This window comes from Pinus tabuliformis, chromosome Q (genome assembly GCF_031772625.1).
Source record: "Pinus tabuliformis cultivar Carrire ecotype Pingquan chromosome Q, CPIR1, whole genome shotgun sequence".
NCBI lineage: Eukaryota > Viridiplantae > Streptophyta > Pinopsida > Pinales > Pinaceae > Pinus > Pinus tabuliformis.
Genome location: NC_142296.1, coordinates 597,973,075 through 597,980,961, shown reverse-complemented (window position 1 = coordinate 597,980,961; position 7,887 = coordinate 597,973,075). Strand labels below are relative to the sequence as shown.

General features: G+C 32.1%; 1 pseudogene; it reads left to right on the top strand.

Annotated features, from left to right (window-relative positions):
- The first annotated feature begins 1,240 nt into the window (after positions 1 to 1,240).
- Positions 1,241 to 7,887, top strand: part of LOC149220872 (eukaryotic translation initiation factor 3 subunit A-like) — a 45,035-nt pseudogene continuing 38,388 nt past the window's right edge.

The window sequence follows — 7,887 nt, the reverse complement described above, 5'->3', positions numbered from 1 at the left end:
TCACAGTCCTCCTTTACTATCCACCGAAGTTAAATTTATATGGACTAGGATTTTTCGTCCTAGTAGAAGCTACTTCAATTAAAATTGAAAAGTGTTTGAATTCCCCTTAAGCGCTTACCCATTGTCTAATTTTGATAGGATCATCAAGCCAAGCATTTGAAACTATAAATCTAAGTATTAAGGGGTTTCTGCAGTGCATTATATTATATATCATTCTTTTTGGGATTCAACTACGTTAAGTGCTAAGCGAACTATTAAAAAATCATGAGAAACTAGTCAGTTACGACTACCTCTCATGGAAATGGTCATAGATGAATGACTTACTTAACGCAATTGAATCCCAAAAAATGATATCTACTATAAATCTATCCAATCCTTTTGATATTTTCTCTTCATACACCCTCTTGTTCTTCTAAATAAATTTTTAATTAGTGAGTTCAATATCATATAAATTTATATCATCAAACTTTTTCAAAAAATAGTTCCATGAGATCTCAACTTAAGCCAAACCCTAAGTCTACAAGCTCTTCAATTTAACATTGATATTTTCATATAAGTATATGAATAATATTAATGCATAATAAAATAAATAGCCAAATTGGTAATTAGAGATTAAATATTCATTTTGAAAAGTTGTACCGTGTATTGTTTTTATTAATAAAAGTATAATTTATGTATTTAAAATAAATATTAAAATAAAACAACATAATAACACAACACAATTTAAGATTCAGTTTCCAATGAAATTTGGAACTCTCCATTTTCTATCCCTCCATCAATGCCAAAATGACAAGCATATAGGTAAGATTTGATAAAAATCAAAGTGTAGATTTCCTTCTAATAAGCTACCAAATACAGACAAATATATTCATGAGTGTACTTCTTCAGTTCTACTATCCAATGCAAAAGTATCTCTCCCATTCAACCCCAAAGTAAGAGGTATTTGATAAAAGCTCGAGCTTCACAAAGGCAAGGCACTAGGTTTGAGTTGTGCTCCTGAATCGTCACAAATTTTTTTAAGTTCCAAATGGCACAGAAACTAAAAAAATAAATCACAGGTGTTTTCATTGGTGAGGGCCCTAGATTGTCTCAAGATGCATTATCTAGTTTATGCTAGTGCCTTTTTCGTGCTATGGGATGTAGGGTTTGTAGAAATTCACTATATGTTTCTAATAGCCCAACAATTACCTATAACGTTGGTGGGTTCATGATGTTTTTAATTCTACAGGGTTTCATCATCATGGCAACCTTTTCCAGGTTGGAAAATGCTCTCAATTGTGTCGAAGGTATGTATCATTCACAGAGATTTCTCATTACATGGAAAAATTTTTGCAAACATTTATTAAATTTGTATTATTTTATAAGCTTCAGCAGTTGGTCTGATGAAATCATGTACATGAATTTTCTTGTAGTGTTGAAATTATAGGAAATTTGCATCTAGACAGGGCCTTGAGATTAATGAGGTTTTGTGCTTATTTGTACTAGCTGGGTTTCTCAAGTCCTAGGGTTAGGTTTTGAAATTAACTATCTTTATTTCTGAAATTATGATTATTTTCTCGAAAAATGACACATTTAATCCATGTTTAAGATGTGGATGTAATATATTGTTTTCATTTTTGTCTTTATACTTGATCTTGTCTTTTTGGTATTTTAAAGTTTTCACTATAGAAGTTGCTTTAAACCCTTCATATTTGTAGCAAACCCTTGTTGCCAGATTTTTTGTACCTTGAATTTTTGTAAGGACCATTTTAGGGTAGTATGTATAGGCATTCATTTTCTGTAGCCTTGTCTATATCTTTGAGGCCACTTTTTTAGGTCATGTCAATTTCGACATACTAAAAATCTTGTGTATTTAGGATGTGAAGGACATATCTAGTTTATTTTTCCCTTTTATACTAAAACAATGAGCTTTTGAATCAAATTTAGTGTTGTTGGCATGAAAGTGAATCATTTTACTTGTTTCTACCGATACTCTCCACTTCTTTATTTGTGTGTCTAATGTTCCCATTGTTTAAAATGGTTTTCTCCTTTTTATGCTGGATTGTGGAAAATAAATTTTAATTTATGTTGTTTTTAATGGTTGATATGACTATTTTGATCCATGGTATTTTTTATTATAGAAATAAGATAGGGATATTTCATCATTGTTTGGTTATAGTTTTGATTGTTACAACAGAATTATAACAAGTCTAGTACATTTTCTCTTTATTGCTTTACAATTGTTTTGTATTTTCACTTCAAAACCACTTAGGCAAGGACTATGTTACAAGGTTTTTCTGAACTTCAACATTAAGATTTTAAATTTGGAGACCTTAAAAAAAATTGAGGTTCTACGAACCTTATGGTCATTCACCAAGTCCATAGCTCAAGCTCATAAATAACATCATGTCACAGCTCAAGCTTGTAGTCTATCCTGGCAGTTTCCAAGTCCATAGTATCATATATATAGAAAATGTATATACTATATAAATGAACCTAATGGGAAACCTCATCTAAACCTCATCGAAAAAATTGAACTGGAATTGAATCTAATCATTGTTGAGCCTGAATTTCAACTTGAAGTCTGTGACTTAGGGCAAGGATACAATTCCTGTCAAGGATGTACTCTTATTGTTCCTCTCACATTAACTGATGAGAGAGTATTTGAAATTTTATTATTCCACATAGAAAATTAAGAATTCTTAGGTGATTTTTCATGATTATTTATGTCTCGAGAGTGCCTGAATATTTTTTATCTTGTATTATTTCAGCAATTATGGAGAATAATAATAAATTATAAATGTTGACACTTTTGTGCTTTGACATAAGGAACAATACATAAGAAGAGCTTGTCTCATTATCTCAGGTCTGAGTTGAAATACTTTAGAGAAATAATTATAAAAAATAAATGGCATGTGCTTAGTGCTTAGATGTGAACACATGAAACCATGGTAATCTATTTTCAAAAGTAGAAATATGTCCCTAACTATTTATTGTAAATTGTTTGCAGTGTTGATGAATGTTGGCCAGAAGCAGGAAACATTACAAGCACTTCACAACTTGATAACATCAAAATGGTACAGAGAATGAGAAAAGACACTGGAAAAGATAATGTTCAAATATGTGGAACTTTGTGAAGATATGAGGCATGGTAGGTTTGCAAAGGATGGACTTATTCAATATCACATTGTATACCTGCAAATGAATGTCAATTCCTGGGAGGAGGTTATTAAGTATTTCCTCCATCTCTCTACTGAGAAGTCTAAAGATGCTCAAGCTCAAGCATGGGCATCTAACATTGCTCTTGATGTTGAGGACTTAGAAGCAAAGAAGACGCCAAATGACTTTATGCTCAGTTATGTGAGTCGAGAGAAAAGGAAATACAAGTCTGGTCGGGAACTAGTAACCCCATGGTTTAAGTTTCTTTGGGAAACCTATAGGACCATACATAAATACTTCATGAATCGTAACAATTCAAAACTAGAAGCATCATATGTGGTGAGTGCATATTAACTAGTGTTGGAATAGATGGAACAATTGCTTAATTTGGATAATTTTATAGTAATGGTTGTTAACATGTATTCCACTTAATTCTTTCACTAACAAATACAAACACCATGCCCCAATCCCAATAGTGGATGCACTAACATTGATTGATCCTGAGCTATCTTGTTTTAGGAGATTTAAATATTTGTCTATGGCAAGTATGGTAGAGTTTGTTCTATAAATTATGTTTCAATGAGAGAGTATATATATATTTTTTCAATGACAGAGACACATGTTGCACTTGTTCTAGCATGTGCAGTAAATATAACATCTAATGATTACATAAAGGAAAAATATTGTGTTGTTTTTTAGTTGCCCGTTAAAGAGTGTTTTGAATAAGGTCTTTATTCTAGTATGGCTAACTACAATCCTAATTGGATTGACAGATGAATGCACATTGAGCCTTTCAGTTTTGTTTGTAATATAAATGGACAACATAGTTCTGTTGGCTTATTGAAATAATACACAGACATCTTGTGAATTTCAATAACAATAAGGATCAAAGAGACAAGACTAACCTGAATCTCCGTGAGAGTTTGTAGCTTTACCTTGATACAAGGTTTGAGCAACTGAAGGCTGCAACTAAGCTTGAGCTCTGGCAAGTTGGTGAGCTAAATTTTTTATTTTTAATATATTTTTGCCTTATACTATTTCTTATGATGGATGGCATATGATATGTAGGAATCTTTTCACTCTATAGAAGATATTCATGGCCTTGTGTATGGTCAAGAAGATTCCTAAACATCAAATTACGACAATTTGTTATTCAAAGTTAACAAAGATATTTTGGATCTTAGAAAGTCATTTGTATCATGCTTATGCACAGGTGCAAGCTCTATATCCTCCAGGAAAGCTACAATAAATACTTAGCATAGAAGGATTTATAGTTGATGGCATCATCTGGATTGTTGGCTTCCATTTTTATTATGCCCGATGATCACAAGCATGGGGCTCACCATTTTGAGCTAGAGAATGAGAAGGAAAGAAGTTCAAGAATGACTCGTCTTTTAAGTTTTGGTATTTACTTTGGATTCTAAAATGGATACCAGAGAAGTGGTAAGTTATTTCAATGAAAAGGCTTAAGTTCATCTGGCGCTATTTGAGATGTTTGCATTTGTATAGGTTTTTCTAGTATAAGTATTATATTTTATGCTTAGTTCAAGGAGTTTTCTTCCAATATGTCTAATAATAATATGTTTTTTTGGAAGTTGTCATGCTCAACACTTCTATATGAAGTGGTAAGTAATAGGTATAGAGCTCATTAAAGCATTTATTGATGAAATTAAGTCTTTCCTTGACATTGCTGAGAAGTCAGAGCACACATATATTCTTCTAAGAACTTTTTATTCTTGTACAGGTTTTTGTCTTAGTAAGCTACATGGTTTCAATTATAACTGGATATAATGTGGTGCAATATTAGTACAAATTTTACTATATCTAATTATATTTATAGCTTATACTAAAGTTTTGTACCATATAATCACAATGGGCTTCAATTTTTTAATAATTCAAAAGTGTCTTCACTTCAAACTATTTGGTTCTACGTATCTCCATTATTATTTATAAAAACATGGTTTATGTTAACTCTTACCTTCAAATATAAGTTAACATTTGAGGATATGTGAATATAAATTAATTGTACCAACTTTAAAGGCTCTTTGGGTTCATGAAAAGAAAATGACAACATCTACTTGTGTGGGTAACTTGTGTCTTTATTATTTTTTAGGTTTCCAAAGGTGTCATGACATGTGTTCTACAAGAAGTGAAAAATGTGTATCATCTATTGGAAAATGATTTCCACCCTTTAGGTATTGATGATAGAGTCAATCACTGCTAGGTAGGCTCTTTAAGCTTAGTGACAAATTTTCTTCATCTTCTCTGATCGCATAAGTGCAATAGAGCAACACGTTCCTTCTTGAGAAAGGCTAACTACTTTGAGAGTGTTATAACAGGTGATGGGATTTAATTCCTACTTTCGTTCATGCTTTCTATTATTTTTTGGTGTGACTTCTTGTGATTTGTAATTGTGACATAATTTTATAGTTACACAACTTACAAAATATGATGGGGAATTTAATTATTACTTTGTTCAATTCATTTGTCTCTACTATTTTATGCCATATGGTGTGACAATCTTGGATTTGGTATATTTCTTACACTTTGGTGTTAAAGTGTACACATTCTCTTGTGTCTTCTAAAAGTAGAATTCTTGAGGTTTTCTAAAGTTAACCCTTGCATGTCTCCGGATATCACAAGTGTATCAAACAATCAAAATCACGATCCTGTCATGGATGATACCATTTTTTTATTTTTTTGTTATAAAGAGGCTTAGTGCAAATGATATGAAGTACAAATTTGTATGGTTGAAGATTAACCATTTAAAAGGAATTGTACAGTTTAGCAGTCAGGTGAAGTAATACAATTTTCTGATTTTCAATATTTTGTATAAAAATACAACTTCTGCTAATTTTCAGGATTTAGCTTTTGTGCATGGAGTCTTTTTTACAGTGAACATAATATAAGCTCGTCAGTGAATTTATTTATTCAAGACCATGAATCAAAACAATCCATATATCAGAATCTTATTGAATTGTCTAAACAATCCATATATCAAGGCTATGAATCGCGGTAGGAGTGGCCCAATACCTTAAGTATTGTTATTAACTTACAGGCCAAAGGTACCTCCTTAAATCTTAATGCAGGTATGGTTATTATGCACTCTTAAGGGAATAGTTACATGAATTAAAGTTTAGATCTCCTGAAGCCTGGATCATGAGATGCTAGAATCTGATACTTGAAGGATCTTGTGAAGCCAGGATGTGAATCTACCCTTGTATTAAGCATGCCTAGTGATCTGAAACCATCAAAAATGAATTATATATTTTATGCACAAAGCAAACTTAGAACAAATAATGTGGCCTATAACACTTCTACTAACATATGTAATAACCAAGGCTGAATACAAATATACTCCTGAGATTCTTTCTATTAGCGTCAATGCTACAATATATATTCTATGCCTCATCAAGTTCTACACAGCTATTAACGAACTTTGCTTTCATTAGTAATTATTAAGGCCTGCACGCAGAATAGATCACTGTGATGAACCCAGTATCTAATTGTGGACCTTTGTGAGTACAATGCTATTATTGGTATACAGTAAGTTACTTTTTGTTTGTTGAGTCAAATTATAACCTTATAATTTGATTAACATAAATCGTGAACCCAGGAAAGGTAAGCTTGTGAGATGCTACATAAAATATATGCAGGCTTAACAATGTAAGTGTTGATTAATCTAACTAGTCAATCATACAAAACTAATGACTCTTTCTTGTATCAATCATTTAGCAACAAAGGTTATGGAGTGGATTGAAACATCCCTCTACAAATCTTAAGATTGCTGATGATGATTAGGAAAATATACAAAAATCAACTTACAGCAAACTCAGAATTCACTCAACATTATAAGTCAAATCTTGATTAAATGAATTCCACACATTAACATGAAACTAGTTCATTCAATTGATTGTTGCTGATATATCAGAAAGAGTGCATTAGATGTAAGAATAATTATTATTACATAACAGAAATAAAATGCATGAACACTAAAATACGGGAGTTGTGAGCAAAGGGGGCCCTCCTTTACTCACAACCCCTTCAAATTAGAAGAGCTTGCTCAATGCAATAGACAAAACATATAATATTGTATTAATCTAAAAAAGATACAGTCGAGTACAATCTGATATATAGTCTTAGCTTAAACCAACCCAACAACCCCCTATCATAAAAGCTAGAACATAATTTATACATTTACAAAAGCCCATATATCGGCTAACAGTGCTATTACAAAATATCAAATTGAGCCATACTAGATCTAATCCATGACTAAAAGCATGGATTAGATGAAATTCGTTACATGGCTACAGCTTTCCTCCAAACGGCCAACGAGGGAAGGTGTATGAATCTGCGGATTATCGTTGGCAGATCTAAAATGACCAATAGGACAACATCCATATGTGATAGATTCCCCACAAAACCCATGTTCCTGTTTGACTTAGAAATTCATGGAACATAGCTAATCACCGATGTTGCTGTAGGAAATCTGGGCACTTACAGGAAAGTTGTGGCTGCAGGAATTTCGGAGTGTTTGCAGGAAATAGGATCGCACAACTGTCTGCAAGAAATGCAGGCCTGTTTTCAAATCAAAACAAATATGCACAACAACTATATATTAGATGGCATGGTAATTAAATAAATAACAACTAGTTGTAATGAATACTTAAAGTTAAGGTAAAAGACGTTTTTTCATGTTAATTTACATACCTTCAGCATATGGCACCCTTTTGGAAAAAACCTAAGTAT